This window comes from Lolium perenne, chromosome 6 (genome assembly GCF_019359855.2).
Source record: "Lolium perenne isolate Kyuss_39 chromosome 6, Kyuss_2.0, whole genome shotgun sequence".
Lineage (NCBI taxonomy): Eukaryota > Viridiplantae > Streptophyta > Magnoliopsida > Poales > Poaceae > Lolium > Lolium perenne.
In genome coordinates this window covers 207,901,260-207,920,103 of record NC_067249.2, presented here as the reverse complement: position 1 = coordinate 207,920,103, position 18,844 = coordinate 207,901,260, and the positions used below count along the sequence as shown (strand labels likewise).

At 42.7% G+C, this 18,844-nt stretch overlaps 1 pseudogene; it reads left to right on the top strand.

Annotated features, from left to right (window-relative positions):
* The first annotated feature begins 1,281 nt into the window (after positions 1–1,281).
* Positions 1,282–3,374, top strand: LOC127306257 (trimethyltridecatetraene synthase-like; annotated as a pseudogene).
* Positions 3,375–18,844: the final 15,470 nt, after the last annotated feature.

The window sequence follows — 18,844 nt, the reverse complement described above, 5'->3', positions numbered from 1 at the left end:
CATTTAAGTAGTACCTCTCAAAATGCCTTATTTCAATATCTAATTTTATCTTTTTTTTACACAAGCTACGTAACAATTCAGTTTTTCATGAAATGACTTTGTGAACACGTGCCATGTAGAGATGTATGCTCAACATTTTTTTGAAATATTTTAATATTTAAAATGCCTTTTGAATATAGGAAGCATATGCACCTAGGAGAAAAATACCCTATCCGACCTGGTGCACTTATATATGCAGAAATTACAGACTAGAGAACTCACCTATACATGCAGAAATTACAGACTAGAGAACTCACCTGGGTTCCATTCACCATTTCCGCTAGACGACCCGGATGAATGGAACCTGGGTGCGCGCACCCATTTACGAAAAGTTCAAAAAAAATGCTATTTAAAAGTTTCAAAAAAATGTGAAGTAAAATTTTGCATGTACATATTATGTTGATACTTACTCGTGTGAGTTTTCACGAAAAAATACCATTGTGTGTGGCCTGCATAAAAATGACAAAATGTCCGAATGAGAATAGTGAACAGGAATTTGTACTATTCACAGGAATAGGAATTTGCATTTTGTCATTTTTGTGTAGGTCACACACAATGGTATTTTTCCGTGAAAACATACACGAGTAAGTATCAACATAATATATACATGCAAAAATTTACTTCACAATTTTTAAAACTTTTAAATAGCATTTTTTTGAACTTTTCGTAAATGGGTGCGCGCGCACCCAGGTTCCATTCACCATTTCCGCTAGAGAACTCACCTATACCGATAAAGTCTCCGTCCATCTTAGACAATTCAACTCTACAAAAGATGGCCAAGAAAAATACTATTTCTGGTGGATAACTAATGGAAGGGCCTAGCAGGGGTTGATGTTGCTTAGCGCCGATATGGCAGTCATTTTCACATTTTTGTTGTTATCTAGTGCAAGTTCTACAGCATCTTATTTAGCCATGCTTTTCTCCGTTTTGTCTAGTACTAGTCTTCTTTCACTTACTATTTTCCCGTTGTTGATAGTCCTATTTTTCCCCTGCTTTGTTGTTATCTTGTGCGAGTTGCGTAGCACTAGCATCTTCCTTCATTTTCTACGAACCTTTTCAACTCCTCGATTACGTGAATCTGTACTCATGTTGCAGTATACACACTACGGCACTAGGGTCATGTTCTATTGGCCCCACCACACACAAGATAACATTTTTTTTGAGAAAAAACACACACAAGATAACTGATGCAACTCCAAAGAAGCTGACTTCACTTAGCCAGCCGCCTAAATTGCACCATCTTGTCCTGTTAGTAGTTAGCCGCCTCTAGCCAGCCACTCAATAAGTGGATGTCAGATACCTAGGACACCTCCGTCGGCTCCCAAGTCCCAATGGAGCTACCACCATGGACGCCCTTCCTCGTGGTTGTGCTGGCAACCATGCTCGTTCTCAGAACCATTCTCCGTCGTGGCCGCCGCGCATATAGGCTCCCGCCGGGACCTAAGCCGTGGCCGATCATCGGCAACCTCAACCTCATGGGCGCGCTCCCGCATCGCTCCATCCATGCACCCTCCAAGAGGTACGGCCCTCTCATGTACCTCCGATTCGGTTCGTTCCCTGTCGTCATCGGCTCATCGTTCAAGATGGCCAAGTTCTTCCTAAAGACCCATGACTCCGTCTTCATCGACCGGCCCAAGACGGCCGCCGGCAAGTACATACAACTACAGAGGCATCGCCTGGTCCCCCTACGGCGCCTACTGGCGCTAGGGGCGCAAATTGTTCCTCACCGAGCTCTTCAGCGCCAAGCGGCTTGAGTCATACGAGTACATCCCCAGAGAGGAGATGCGCGCGCTCCTATGCGAACTACACGCGGCCTCCGGGCGCGTCCTGGTCCTCAAGGACTACTTGTTCACCATGAACCTGAACGTGATCACGCCCATGGTTATGGGCAAGAAGTACCTGCACAAGGAGGCTACGGAGGATGGGACGATGCTGGAGGAGTTCAAGTGGATGGTTGGCGAGTGGTTCATGCTCAACGGCGTGCTCAACATCGGCGATTCCATCTCGTGGCTTGACTGGATGGACCTGCAGGGGTACATCAAGAGGATGAAGAAGCTGAGCAAGATGTTCGATCGGTTCCTCGAACACGTCGTGGAAGAGCACGACCGGCGACGATACCTCGAGGGGGAGAGCTTCGTTGCTAAGGACATGGTTGACGTGCTACTGGAGATAGCCAGTGACCCCAATCTCGAGGTACAGATCGACCATGACGGAATCAAGGCTTTCATTCAGGTAAGTCCGTACATATTTCATTTGCAACATTATTCAGCAAAGGAACTTTTCAGATCGGTCTTTCACACGTTAAATAGAGCTAATTTTGTTTTAGGCTCCAAATTCAGGAGACTTCTCGATATAGCTTTACCTTGTACAGACATTTTCTATTTGGAAAAAAAATGCGCTGGGAAAATCTACTACGCAGCTTAAAGAATAATAGAGCAACAAAGCTTTTCACATCAAGGGCAACACCTCCAAGATGAGGTACGGCTAATGAAGTTCTGAAACATTAATTGAGCAAAACTACTAAATCCCATGCAGGACCTCATCGCCGGCGGCACCGAGAGTCCAGCCATGACAGTTGAGTGGGCAATGTCGGAGATCCTCAAGAAGCCCGAGGTGTTCGCCAAGGCCATGGAGGAGCTGGACCACGTGGTGGGGCGAAACCGTTGGGTTAGCGAGGAGGATATTATGAGTCTCCCCTATGTGGATGCCATTGTCAAAGAGACTATGCGGTTGCACCCAGTGGCACCGATGTTGGCACACCGCCTGTCCCGCAAGGACGTGTCTGTTGATGGCTACGACATCCCCGTTGGTACGCGTGTGCTTGTTTGCGTGTGGTCTATCGCGCGTGATCCAGTGTTGTGGGATTCGCCAGAGGAGTTTATTCCAGAGAGGTTCCTCGGCAGCAAGATCGACGTCAAAGGGCAGGATTTCGAGTTGCTGCCGTTTGGGTCCGGCAGGCGGATGTGCCCTGGGTACAACCTCGGACTGAAGGTGATTCAGGTCAGCCTCGCTAACCTGCTGCACGGTTTTGTCTGGAGGCTCCCAGATGGCATGGCAATGGAGGAGCTCAGCATGGAGGAGATATTTGGGATGTCCATGCCGCGCAAGTTCCCGGTGGAAGCCGTCGTGGATCCCAAGCTCGCGGCTCACCTATACACTGAGGATTGATATGTGCACACACCTGTGTTCATCCGTCTGTTTGAGTGATTCTACTGTTTGCGCTGCTGTACTTTTACTGTATTTTATTATACTCGTGCATTATCTATGGCTTAAGAGTCAAGTAGAACAATGGAGCTAAAAATAAATCGATTCGACTAAAATATCTCTCTATCCTATTGAATTTAGCCATTATTTATCCTTCAAGAAGTAGTTGATCATATTCCTACACTCTACATTTCCTGTGATAACATTGTTTCTCAAGATTTTCTTCAAAATTAATGGAGAATAACACTGAGTATGGGTGGATCCGCAAAGGACCGCAGAGCCACCCCTTGGCGATGTGGTGGCCTCTGTGTAGTGAACCCCGTCCCGGCTCACGAACGCAGATGGGTCTTTGCAGGCGGTTGTCTCTGGCATGCCGCATATGGCGTTGGTATTCCAATTATACATGCTGCTGCCTCCGCAGCAAACCTGGAGAGCGTTCGATCTAGCGAATCCTTCACATCGCAAAATTTAAGAAAACTTAGTGATCTGACCTACAAAAGATGGTCAAGCTGAGTGCCAGGTAGTGAGCGACGAATATCCAGAGTTATTCTTACGGAAGTGATTGGGGTTTTGGAGGATTGAGATGATCGGTTTGTAGAAATCAGCCAAGATGATCCTGGCATGGGGGTATTTGCCACGGAGGGTACCGACTGCCGCTCGCAGCATAATGTTATGGTATCTAGCCACGCAATCAATATCGCTTTGGCAGCCAAGGTAGTCGTATTTCTCTGTCTGGTTGAGGCTCGAGCGTATGTTGAGCAGGGCAGCCGAGCAGCCATTTGGTCGATTTCCTGCCATGACCACGTATTTTTCTAAAAGGGGAATATATTAATATCAAGAGATACCAATTGCAGCTAGCCTATGTAATAACGCAACATCTTAATAGCAGTACAGTGACACAGCCAAAAAAAGAAATAAAACGAAGAAACAAAAAAATCCCGCTACGGCATTCCGGCCCTGACAGCAACAATATAACCACCACCAAGACAACACCAGAATTCCAGACTCGTCAAAAGTGACGCCTTCAAGAAGGGAACAGAGCAGAAGCACCGTCGTCGCCCGATCGAAGATCTCAGGTTTTCACCCTAAAGATAGTGGCTGCTCTCAAAATAATGACTTCAACAAAGTCTTTGCCAGGCACAACCAATTAAGGCCAGACATTGGATTTTCACCCTGAAAAGGTAGGACTCTGAATTTCACATGTGCTGCCGCCCCCGCTTCCATACTATTGCCGTGAAACCCTGAACACCAAGCAAGTCGCTCAACATCGCAGAGACTTGAAACTCCATTTGTAGTCCTCCAACCCAACCTTAATGATATTCTCTGCCTATTTGTCTTCACCATGGATCAAAATGTCACTTGATGGTAACAAAGAGTAGAGCTTCGCGCCGCTCCCTCAAGACCCAAACGGTCGGAATAAAAACATGGATGTGCATGACCGAATACCACCCGAGCCAGTGAACTCTAGGCATAAGTGCACTGTTACATCCGCCGACGAAGCCTTCCAGAACACACCACTATGGGCAGATGAAGACGGACCGGCCACGTGGTGGTCTCCATCTTTGTACAAGAAGGACCCTAGGACCACCACCTTTATTCTCCGAAGCAGACGAGCATGCCCCCACGCTGCCATCCCTGGCTATCGACGACGAAGGAGGATTGGTGGATGGCGGCGGCCGCTACCGCACCATCTTCGCCCCACAAGATCGCAGCCCACTCCTCGCGCCGCCAGCTGCAGCCGACAATGGATTTAGGCGGGCACTAGATCCAACAGCCGCCTCCACCATCCATTGTCGGCGAGGCCGTGGAGGGAGAAGCAGCCGCCGCTCATCTAGGGTCTCCACCCTGAACGCCGTTTGCGTCGAATCCAGCAGCCTCCGCCCCATACACCACCGCGGGTCACCGCCACCAACAACCCTCCGAGTATGTTTGGCGCCGGGCCCCCCCGTGGCCTGTTCCGATGACAGCGGTGGAGGGGGAGAGACCACGGGTGGGGGGGGGTGATACGTTGCAAATGTATCTATAATTTTTGATGCTCCATGCTTGTTTTACACCAATTGCTATATGTTTTTTACACTTTGTGGCACTTTTATACATTTTTCGGCGCTAACCTATTGACAAGATGCCACAGTGTGAGTTCCATGTTTTCTGCTGTTTTGTATTTCAGAAAAGTTGTACATGAAATATTCTCGGAATTGGACGAAACAAAAGTCTAAGATCTTATTTTTCCGTAACGAAGACGAAGTCCAGAGTGGGGACGAAGAGATGCCACAGGGCGGCCAGACCAGGCCTAGGCGCAGCCCAGGCCCTGGCCGCACCTAGGGATGGTGTGCGGCTCCCTGGCCTCCACCGACCTCGCCCTTCCGCCTATAAGAAGCCTCCCGACGCGTGAACCCTAAATCAATCAGCCTCCGCTCATGAAAAGTTTCGTAGCTCCGCCGCCATCACAGACAAATTTTGGGGGACAGAATTCTTTGTTCCGGCACCCTGCCGAGACGAGGAATTGCACCCGGAGCCATCACCATCGACTCCACCGCCATCTTCATCGTTGTTGCTGACTCCCATGATGAGGAGTGAGTACTTCTCCCTCGAGGCTGATGCTTTACCGGTAGCTATGTGGTCTATCTATCTCTCCATGTATGATCTTTATGTGATCATGATCTTTGTAATCTAGTTGAAGAAGTAGATGTTATTCTTCAACTATTGTGCTACTCAAGTGGTTTTATTATGTGATCTCCGGGGACACCTTTTCCAACGGTGTGAAGGTGATAGTGTGCACACCGTGTTTATTTCTTAAGCTTAATTTACAGAAATACTTATGAATTGTGGTGACTAGTTAGTACCATCTTTGTATACTCAAAGTGATAGTGTGGGGCATCCATAGATTGGGAATGTGAACTTTAAGGAATCCTTATGCAACCCTACGCAGTGAATTTGTGTTTGTTATCAAACCGGAGAGTGGTTCAGAATAGCGTAGTGAAGAGATAATATCTATGTATTCAATTATGGTATCATTGTTGAGAGTGTTCTCTAGTGAAAGTATGATCCCTAAGTCTTGTTTCCAAGCATTGAAACACCATTTACAACTAGTTCAGCTACATGTTTTCCTGCTGCTATTTTTATTTCAGATTTTAATTACCACTCATAATTATCCATATTACTTGTATTTCACAATCTCTTCATCGAACTAGTGCACCTATACACCTGACAAGTGTATTGGATGTGTTGGGGACACAAGAGACTTCTTGTATCGTAATTGCAGGGTTGCTTGAGAGGGATATCTTTTACCTCTACCTCCCTGGGTTCGATAAACCTTGGGTGATCGACTTAAGGGAAACTTGTTGATGTTCTATAAACCTCTGCACTTGGAGGCCCAACATAGTCTACAAGAATAAAAGCGTGCGTAGAGAACAAGCTCTTTTCTGGCGCCGTTTCCGGTGAGGTAAGGTAAAAGGTACTCACATCCTCTGGCTACTAAGTCTTTAAGTTGTTGGTGAGTGCTCGAAGTTATTTCCTTTAGATTCTGCAATTACATATTTTTGTTTCTTGTTTTTATTTTTACTAGTTAGGCTTAATGGAAAAAAATAGAGATCTTTATAGTATTTATCTTGAGTTAGGACATGAGGTGTTTGAAGAGAAAATTAAAAAACCTATGGAACTTTACTTGCATGCTGGTAGAAATGTTATTGTTATGAATTCTTTGAACACCATTATTTCTAATGCTATGGAAAAGTCTAAATTTGGGAAGCTAGTTTTTATAAAAATAATCTTTTTAGTTCCCCAGCTTTAGAGGAGGAAATTTTCTACGATGATACTATGCCTCCAATATACGATGATTGATAATTATGTTATTTTCAGCCCACCTACTATTGAGGAGAAAATTAATTATAATTACAATATGCCTCCTATATTTTATGATATAGTGATCAGAATAATAATGATAGCTATTTTGTTGAATTTGCTCCCACTACAATTAATAAGAACGACTATGCTTATGTGAGGAGTAATAATTATTTTATGCATGTGGCTCATGATAAGAATGTTTTATGTGATAGTTATATTGTTAAGTTTATTCATGATGCTACTGAAATTTACTATGAGAGAGGAAATAATGGTTGAAGAAGTTTCATGGTACTAAAACACCTATATATGGTAAAAAATTTGAAGTTACTTTTGTTTTCGAATGAAGCTTGGTGATCAGATGGGTACGTGAGCACGCACCCAAAAAGAAACACGTGTCTAACAACGGTTAGTTTTGTCTTGTTAGATCTTAACACGCTCCGACCGACAGCCTGTCTGCATGCAGTCCTGTAGTCACGTGACTCGCTCGCCAGGAGTTATAACGACAACGCAGCAGGCGACAAAAGATATAGAGTGTATGTCTGCCTTTTTTATTCTCCCTTCAGAAAATGGGTCCCACTCACGCATGCAATCTGTAGCACGAAAGTTGCCGTGTAGTCCACCGTGAGTCAACTAAAGAATCCAACGGTGATGGATAATATCCAACGGCGATGCATGGGTGCTCACCTATCCATATGTACACCAAATTCACTCTTCTCTTTTTTATCTTCTATGATTGTTACTTTGTTCTTCGTGGATTTATTTGTGTAAAAGATTCCTATGCATAGGAAGTGGGTTAAACTTAAATGTGTTTCATATTTGCTTCTTGATGCTCTCTTTTGCTTCAATTCATATTTTTTATGTGAGCATCTTCTCAAATAACTGCGCCTAGCTGGAAGGCGATAAAGGAAAGCGCTTATAGGAGACAATCCATTGTTTTATTTATGTAGTTTTTATTTTATGGAGTCTTTTAATTTATTGCCTCTTTAATAACCTCTCCTTATCATTTTCATTCCGATTTTGTGCCAACAATAATCTCTAATAGGAAGAAAGTAAGATTTGGGGAAGTTGATGTCCTGTAAACAAATTTTATGTTATTACCATAAAAATTCGTATAAATAGCCATAGCGGAATTTTGAGCTACCAATTTTTATTCAGATGCCCCAGGTTATTATCTAACTTCCGTTAGTTGACCACTTTTCGAGATGAGCAATAGAGAATGTTCATAAAAATTGATCTTTACCTGTTGTTCTGTGTTGACAGATTTTTACACTATTTGCATTTGCCGCTTATATATCTTTCTTTGGAGTTCTTTTGATCAAAGAGCTTTTTGAAGAGTTGCTAAAGTAGATAATGCTTTAATATATGTTTGATATATGTTAGTACTGAATCCAAGTGGATTTATTTATTTTGATTATACTAATGCTGCTAATAGAGAATTGTGTGAAGTTTTGTATGAAGGAAGTTTTCAAGTGTAGGGAGAGAAGAATGATGTGATGAGATGAAGAATGGACAAAAGCTCAAACTTGAGGATGCCCCTTCACCCCAAGAAATATTCAATAGGTACAAGCGTCAAAGCTTGGGTATTTACAAGGCATCCCCTCTTCATCAACAAAGCAACATGTCATCTCTCTATGCGCTATATTTTCATTGCTTCATACGCTATGTGTTGTTCTTGGAGCGTCTTTATTTTGGTTTTTAGTTTAGTTTAGTTTTGTTTTCTGTAGCATATGTTGGATCCCGGAACATTTATTTTGGAGAGAGACACGCTCTGTTTTAATTGCATAGAACTCTCTAGTTTTCACTCTTATTGTTTTGCGAGTGTTTTAGTTTGCTAGTACTGCGTTTAGCTCTTGTTTTGTCATTCGAATTTTGTTCAGAGCTCTTTAGTATTCTTTATTTATGTATGATTAGATATCTGGTTCATATTGATTTTCATCTCTGAGAGCTATTTCAAATAAGTTGATTGGTGTTGGATACGAGTAAAATGTTTCATGACTATAGTGATGCAAAAGAAAGCTTGTCTAGACTGTGGTATAGACTTTGGCATGTCATGTTGGATGTTATTCTTGTCATATGCTTAGTATTTATTTATGTAGCATGACTTGTATCAAATGACCGAGAGTGCATAATGTGTCATTGAAAGAATCATGTGTTGTTTTCATCATAAAAGCATAATATTGTGCTATTCTTCTTTGATGCTTTATTGGATTGACTTGGCACATGCTTATTCCATGTTATGACTATAACCAGTCAACTAAAGCCTCTATGATCATTTAGTTTTTGACTTGTGATATCACTTTATGCTTTGATTAATAATGTTTTGTCGCTATGCATGATTATGGTCATTATTGCTCTCTTAGTTGGTCGCTCCGAGTCTGTTGCTAGTCTTCGCCTGTGCTGAGTATGATCTCTACTCGTGCATCCAACCACTAATAACCAAAGTTTGCCAATTGTGTCTACCATATCCACCTACTAGAATTATTGATATTCCAAGTATATTCATCATGTTTTCATTTATCTTCCAAATTAAATTTTGGCATGAGAAAATTAGTCAGTAAAGCTCTCACAAACTTGATGGCACATTTACTTTCTTGCACTTAATAAACTTGATCATTGTGCATATCTTATGAAGTTTATATGTTTACAAATTGCAAGTTGGGAGTTAGTATATATAACCATTCTTTCATGGGGAATACTTTCGACATTGTACGTATATATTTGATGTTTATATTCTTTTGTTTATGGATGCCTAGCGGTGCAAAATAAAATGGAAACTTATAAGTCCATGGAATTTGTATATGAGTTGGAGAAACGCATGGGCCGCTAATCTAAGCCATGCATCATTCATGGTGAAAATTTTACAGCTAAACCAGAGTGAGCATTCTATGAAGCATTTTCAATAAAAAGCTATACCCATAGTGAATAAAAAATTGCTGAGATGCGTGGGATTGCTCCTACAAGAGTACCTCCATATCATCGGGCAAGAGGTACTATGATACGTCTCAAATGTATCTATAATTTCTTATGTTCCATGCTAGTTTTATGACAATACTCACATGTTTTATACACACTTTATGTCATTATTATGCATTTTCCGGCACTAACCTATTAACGAGATGCTGAAGCGTCAGTTCCTGTTTTGTGCTGTTTTTGGTTTCAGAAATCCTACACAAGAAATATTCTCGGAATTGGACGAAACGAAAGCCCAAGGTCTTATTTTTCCACGGAGCTTCCAGAAGACCGAAGAGGATACGAAGTGGGGCCACGGGGCGCCGACACCACAAGGCGGCACGGCCAAGGGGGGGCCCGCGCCGCCCTATGGTGTGGGGCCCCCGTGCCTCCTCCGACTCTGCCCTTCCGCTTACTTATACTCTCCGTCTCGAAAACCCTATTGCCGAGAGACACGATACGGAAAAAGTTCCAGAGACGCCGACGCCGCCAATCCCATCTCGGGGGATTCAGGAGATCACCTCCGGCACCCTGCCGGAGAGGGGAATCATCACCCAGAGGACTCTACATCACCATGATCGCCTCCGAACTGATGTGTGAGTAGTTCATCCTTGGACTATGGGTCCATAGCAGTAGCTAGATGGTTGTCTTCTCCTCATTGTGCTATCATGTTAGATCTTGTGAGCTGCCTATCATGATCAAGATCATCTATTTATAATGCTACATGTTATGTTTGTTGGGATCCGATGAATATGGAATACTATGTCAAGTTGATTATTAATCTATCATATATGTGTTGTTTATGATCTTGCATGCTCTCTGTAACTCCAATAGGGAGTATTTATGCTCGATAGTGGGTTCATGCCTCCATTGAATATGGGACAGTGACAGAAAGTTCTAAGGTTGTGGATGTGCTGTTGCCACTAGGAATAAAACATCAATGCTTTGTCTAAGGATATTTGTGTTGATTACATTACGCACCATACTTAGTGCAATTGTCTTTTGTTTGCAATTTAATACTGGAAGGGGTGCGGATGCTAACCCGAAGGTGGACTTTTTAGGCATAGATGCATGCCAGATAGCGGTCTATGTAATTTGTCGTAATGTCCTAGGTAAATCTCATATTAGTCATCATGATATGTATGTGCATTGTTATGCCCTCTCTATTTGTCAATTACCACAGTGTAATTTGTTCACCCAACATGCTATTTATCTTATTGGAGAGACACCACTAGTGAACTGTGGACCCCGGTTCATTCTTTTACATCTGAATACAATCTACTGCAATCATTGTTCTCTGCCGTTCTTTGCAAACAAACATCATTTTCCACACCATACGTTTAATCCTTTGTTTACAGCAAGCCGGTGAGATTGACAACCTCACTGTTAAGTTGGGGTAAAGTATTTTGATTGAGTTGTGCAGGTTCCACGTTGGCGCCGGAATCCCTTGTGTTGCGCCGCACTACACTCCTCCACCAACAACCTTCACGTGGCCTTCATCTCCTACTGGTTCTATAACCTTGGTTTCTTACTGAGGGAAAACTTGCTGTTGTACGCATCACACCTTCCTCTTAGGGTTCCCAACGGACGTGTGCTTCATGCGTTATCAAGCTCTTTTTCTGGCGCCGCTGCCGGGGAGATCAAGACACGCTGCAAGGGGAGTCTCCCACATCCAATCTCTTTACTTTGTTATTGCCTTGCTTTACTTTATTTTATTTACTGTCTTGTTTGCGTTCGTTATATCAAAAACACAAAAAAATTAGTTACTTGCATTTACTCTATTTTATTTAGTTTGCTTTATTTGTTGCTGCTAAAATGGGTACTCCTGAGAACACTAAGTTGTGTGACTTCACAAGCACAAATAATAATGATTTCCTATGCACACCTATTGCTCCATTTGTTGCTACAACAGAATTTTATGAAATTAAACCTGCTTTACTAAATCTTGTTATGAGAGAGCAATTTTCTGGTGTTAGTTCTGATGATGCTGCTGCCCATCTTAATAATTTCTTTGAACTTTGTGAAATGCAAAAGTATAAGGATGTAGATGGTGACATTATAAAACTGAAATTGTTTCCTTTCTCCTTAAGAGGAAGAGCTAAAGATTGGTTGCTATCTTTGCCTAAAAACAGTATTGATTCATGGACTAAATGTAAGGATGCTTTCATTGGTAGATATTATCCTCCCGCTAAAATTATATCTTTGAGAAGTAGCATAATGAATTTTAAGCAATTGGATAATGAACATGTTTCCCAAGCATGGGAAAGAATGAAATCTTTGGTAAAGAATTGCCCTACCCATGGACTAACTACTTGGATGATCATCCAAACCTTTTATGCAGGACTGAAATTTTCTTCGCGGAACCTATTGGATTCAGCTGCTGGAGGTACTTTTATGTCCATCACCTTAGGCGCCGCAACAAAGCTTCTTGATGATATGATGATAAATTACTCTGAATGACACACTGAAAGGACTCCACAAGGTAAGAAGGTAAATTCTGTTGAAGAAACCTCCTCCTTGAGTGATAAGATTGATGCTATTATGTCAATGCTTGTTAATGGTAGATCTAATGTTGATCCTAATAATGTTCCTTTAGCTTCATTGGTTGCTCAAGAAGAGCATGTTGATGCGAACTTCATTAAAAATAATAATTTCAACAACAATGCTTATAGGAATAATTTTGGTAACAACTATAGGCCATATCCTTCTAATAATAGTAATGGTTATGGTAATTCTTATGGTAATCTATTATATACTAAAAGCAAAATACAGATGTTTTAAATAAAGACACCAGGTTAATCCACATCATCATAATTGTTTATGATAGTTAGATCTAAAATTTATGGCTAGGATTTTTAGTGACAACCATAATATTTACGTAACAAATATGTCAGATGTGTTCCAATTAATTAGTACACGCATTGGGTTCAACACGATAGGCATCGTGCCACGCATATCGTATACACAAGTATCTCTTTCCATAGTACTATCCGGTCCGTTTATAGAAGATCAAATTGCTATGTTGGCTGGGCAGGTACGTAGTTTCTTTTAATAGGACTCTCCCTAGAAATAGCCAAGTCCCGTTCAACCAAAGAAAAAAACACCATGGCTAGCTAGGTTGAACATATGTGAGCTATTAGGTGGAAGGCTATACAAGATATAATGATAAACTATCAATATTTATATGTTGAGTGTAATACGAATCTATACATGTGCATATAGGAGTGCTAGAGACAACTATATTTTAAATTTATTATCAACTATAAAAGAGATACAAATATATTGTAAACTCAATCTATATATCTATTATTATTGTTATTATATAATAAAAGCAATATACTATGTTTTAGCGAAGGCACCAGATTAATCTACATAGGCTTAAAATATTTATACTTTGTTTGTTTTAATTTAATAATGGCTGAAATTTAAAGCTGATAAGTGTGTTACATAAAAACTGTCACGTAGAAAGTTACAAACATACAACCAACTTACATGAGCACATGCCACATTCAAAGTATGTAATGCCTATATTTGTTACACGCGTGGAGGTAAGGAAATAAAGTGCCTCTTATATAATTCTCTTTGTAATGCTTAGATTTGGAACACGCGTGGAGGTAGAAAAATAGAGTCCCTCTCATATACTGTTTCTCTTTCAGATGTCTAAATTTGCATTACCCTACTAGGCCAAGAAAATAGAGTTTTCCATAGACACAATTCTTAAAAAACGGGGTAGGGTGTGGGTGTGAGTGTTCATAGGGGTAAGTATATGTGCGTGTATGTGAGCATCTACATCTGTACCGTGTTTCTCAAAAACAAATATCTAAAAAATAGGTGTACGCTAAGTGCCCTAGCAAGAATTAAATGTGGCACATTTCAAAAATTGTCCGCTCTAGAAATATGTCTCTGCGCTATCTATTTAGAAAAAACTCCAATACCTTTTTTTTTGCACTTTTGGCTTAGATACAACGTGGTAGAATTAAGAAAAAACTACTCCGTTCGATCCATAATAAGTATCGGGGTTTTAGTTTAAAATAAACTAAAACTCCAACATTTATTATGGGTCGGAGTAAGTAGCTAGATGATATCATGTAGACGGCAATTCAGACAGCAGATGCACACTCCCAGACTTCCCCTTGCTGCTGACCGACATTTTATGTTTTATCCGGCTGCCCACGAACAAAACTAGGATAAGAGGAATACGTTATGTTGACATTCACCGCAATGTAATCATCACTAATTTTTTAATCGCTGGGCTCTAGAAATATGTTCGTATGCTAGCTATTGTAAAAAGAAGTGCATTACCTATTTTTGGATTTGTAAAATGTATGATATATATATGGCTTAGATAGACCGTGGTAGGATTAACAAGAAATACTCCGTCCGATCCACAATAAGTATTAGGATTTCTTTTCTGAGAAACACAATACAAAATAAAACTTCAATATTTATTATGGACGGGAGGGAGCAGCTAGATGCTATCACGATACGGGGCAATTCAGAAGGGAGGTGCACACTCCCAAACTTCCCCTGGCCGCTGTCTGGCATTTTACATTTTATTATCCGGCCGCTTACGGACAAAACTAGGATGAGGGGAATATGTTATGCTGAGATGCACGACAAGGTAATTATCATCATTTTTTTAATTGATGGATGCATTTCACTAGCTGGCAAACTTATAGCTCTATATCTGAAACCGACTGAACAATTGAGAGGAATAAATTCTAAACAAGAAAATAAAAATATTTTCTATTTACATCGTTACACAAAATATTTGTTGTTGGTTATATAAAAACTCTCTCTGCTTAGATGGTCTAATATCATGAAAAGAAAAAAATATGTTCTATTTACATTCCCTGATAAATTATTTGTTGCTTTTCAAAAAATCATAACGTTTTTACTTAACCAAATTCTACGTACTAAATAAGATGCACCGTACCCTAATATCTCTGCCATACAAACTCTACATTTAAGATGTTGCCCTCGCATTTGCGAGGGCCACTGTTCTAGTTATGCAAACAAAATCTGGTCAAAAGATTTTGTAATTGATGTCACACTCTTACAGCCAATAATGAACAGTTCTCGAGCGTACATTTTGTGTTCCCCTTGAACGTGATGACTGATGGAAGAATCTTGCTACAGTTGAACAATCATGATGGCCGCCGATGGTTCTACTTTGATCCGCGGGACCGAAGCTGCCAACTTGTAGATGAAAATGCCTTATCGGCGGTTAGAGCATCCCCACTCGTTGGCGCTCCCCACGCCCAAATCCGGCGAAATTTTCGTCCGGATTGGATGAAGTTTTGGCGTGGGGAGCGCCGAAGTTCCAGCCGTCCCCCCGGCAGGAAACCCCCAACCTCGACCATTTGACATATTTCAAACAAATTCAACATAAAATTTAACAAGTTCGGCAAACAAGAGGACGAAAATTGCTGAAACAAATTCGGCGATAACAGTACAATGTTTAACAAGTGCTGAAACAAATGAAGCACACAAATTTCACAATTTTTCAAACAAATTAAGACAGACTAGTTGGCGTCGGCGTTGGCGTTGCCTCGGAGCCTCCATATGTGCTCCACCAGATCATCTTGCAGCAGCTGGTGCATTGTAGAGTCTCGAATCTCCTGGCGCATAGCAATGAAGGCGGCCCATGATGGAGGCACTTGGTGATTAGGCTGTGCAAGAGGACCCTCTCTCTCATATGGTGCTTCTTGCTCAGCCAGAGGAACCGGATGCTTTCGCTCATCTTCAATAATCATGTTGTGTAGGCACACACAGCAGTTCATCACCTCCCACATCTGATCTTTGGACCAAGTCATAGCGGGGAACCGGACGACAGCAAATCTCTGCTGTAGGACACCAAATGCTCGCTCGACGTCTTTTCGGCAAGCTTCTTGTTTCTTGACAAACTCGCAAAGTTTGGGGGTGCTAGGGTTGGAGATCGTCTTCACAAATGTTGCCCACTTTGGATAGATACCGTCTGCAAGGTAGTATCCTTTGTTGTAGTGCCGACCATTGATCACATAGTCCACCGGGGGAGCATGACCCTCAACAAGCTTGGAAAAGACCGGGGAGCAGTTTAGGACGTTGATGTCATTGTTGGATCCAGGCATACCAAAGAAAGAGTGCCAAATCCAAAGATCATGGGTAGCCACTGCTTCAAGTATCACAGTGCAGCCTTTTTTGTGACCCTTGTACATTCCCTGCCACGCAAACGGACAGTTCTTCCATTGCCAATGCATGCAGTCAATGCTTCCAAGCATCCCTGGAAAACCTCTAGCTTCATTTGTTGCAAGGATCCTCTGAGTGTCTTCGACAGTGGGTGATCTCAAGAAATAGTCCCCGAACACTGCTATGACGGCCCCTGCAGAACCGGTAGAAACAATCAAGGGCGGTGGACTCCGCCATCCGAAGATAGTCATCTGCAGTATCACCGGGAGCTCCATACGCCAGCATCCTCATAGCCACTGTGCACTTCTGCAGTGACGAAAATCCAACCAAACCAGTGCAATCCGCCTTGCATCTGAAGTAGGGATCAAAGTGGCGGATGGCATACACAATTTGCAGAAATAGCTTTCTGCTCATCCTGAAACGACGCCGGAAAACAGTCTCACCGTGCAATGGATTGTCGGCGAAGTAGTCGGCGTACAACATGCAGTAGCCCTCCATTCGCTGTCTCGGCTTGCACTTCCGGCGACCTCGTGCCGACCCACCACGCCGACGAGTTGCCAGTCCGGCGTACATGCTTGCCAAGCAACCAAGGATCATCATGTGCTCCTCGTCTTGGGCGGCTGCTGCCATCTCTTCTTGCATAAGCTCGACGAACATCTGCTCCTCCTCTTCGTCCGAGTCCATGGCCGGCGAGGCAAATGGACGAACACCTGACGGGCGTGGTCGAGGCAACCCGAGCCGCGAGCGACGACGAGCAAGCAGGCCGGAAAACAGGCCGGCGGAAGAGCAGCCAGATAGGCCGTCGTCCAAACACGGCGGAATATAGGCAGGTGGGGAAGGAGTGGCGGCGCAATCTGGGCAACAAGCCGGCGGGGTGGTGCCGGCGGCGAGAGAGATACGAGGGGTGGGGGAGAATTTGAGCGACGTGGCGGTGGGGTTCGTGCGTCGAGTCACCGACAGATCGGGCCCTTCCCCGCTTTTCACTCGTCCGGAGTCCCCGAGAGCTCCCCGGGGGGCCGGGGGGGGCGTGGGATCGCCGGATGAATTTAGGCCCAAATCCGGACGAAAACGAGGAACCGGGGGCGCGACTGGGCCGAATTTCGCCGTCCGGATGGAAAAATCGCTCGCCGGGGGCCTCCTCGGGGGGACGAGTGGAGATGCTCTTAGCTATGCGGAGAACCTTGTGCCAGTTTCTGGCTTCTGAGGTTAGCATTATAATTACGGATATGCATATTTAGTGTTCTTTGTTTATAAAACTATCTTACATCTGCTCCATTTTACAGGACTGTACCTGCCGATGTAGCGACCTCTTCTGATGGTATTGTGAACATTAAAACATGTGGTCTCTTGACTAAGCTTTGTTGCTATCTAAATTTTAGTATTTATAGTTTTTATGGACATGGATGTATTCATGTATTCCATGCTAATTAGTGAACTAAGTTCCTTGTACCGTTACAAATTCAATCTCAAAGCAGTGGTATATTTTTCTTGCCAACTGGGTCCTTCCAGCATTAGTTTCTGATTTCCTGCTATATGCATCGACAATTGATAAGTTTCCACTGATTGCTATATGCATTCGATAATTGATAATTAATTATCTTCCGTGGATGTTTATAGCTAAGCGGTTTACAGCACTAGGATTGCCCAAGTTACAAAACAAATGAATTTATAGGATAAGACTTGGAACTTGAATGAACTGGATATCGGAATTTTACGCCACACTGGCAGGAAGAAGCTCGCGAGTGGTCTGTGAGGGAGTTAGACGCCACGAACCACTAGTAGAAAATCTCTCATCAGTACCGGTTCCAGAGCGGCATTAGTACCGGTTGAGCAACCGGTATTAATTATCCGGCACTAAAGGCCCCCCCTTTCGTACCGGTTGCTTACGAACCGGTATAAATGGCCCTCCACGTGGGCCACCAGGAGAGCTCAGGGCCAAGGAGCTTTGGTACCGGTTGGTAATACGAACCGGTACCAAAGGTTCCCACCCGCGGCAGGGAATTTGCCCAAATCTCTGCCGCGGCAGAGAATTAGTTTTTTAGGGTTTTTGGAGGGGTTTAGGGATATCGGTTTGTTTCATATCGCGTCGATGCACCAGAAACGCGTTTGGGTTTAGGTAGTACATGAAGATCAAGATGATGCATAGTAAGTTGGTGCATATAATATAACACACATGTTATTGCATAAGATCGCAAATTAAGTAGCACTATGCATGAAGATCGATCTTCATGCATAGTGGTACTCTCCGAGGCGTACTCTATATATGTCTATTACATGTAGCATAGTAGTACTCTTCGAGTCAACTATATATGTAACATGTACATCTTCATTCATAGTGGTACTCTGCGAGTGGTGGTATGACGTCCCGAAGGAAAAATCCCGCCAATTCCTCGCCTATTGCTATGAAGCGGTCATCGATTGAGAGCTTGTTCCGCTTTCTTGCCAACTATAAAAGAATAAGATACAAATGAATACATGAAACAACTATTACTGAAACTCAGCACAACTTACGATAACAAAACAAATTTGTGAAGATTGTTTTTGTACCTCTTTATTTCTTTCATTATTCGTTCTCTCGCTGACAATTCTGCGGATGTACTCGCAAACGAAGAATCCACAGAGATTGGTCCCCGGAGGTTGT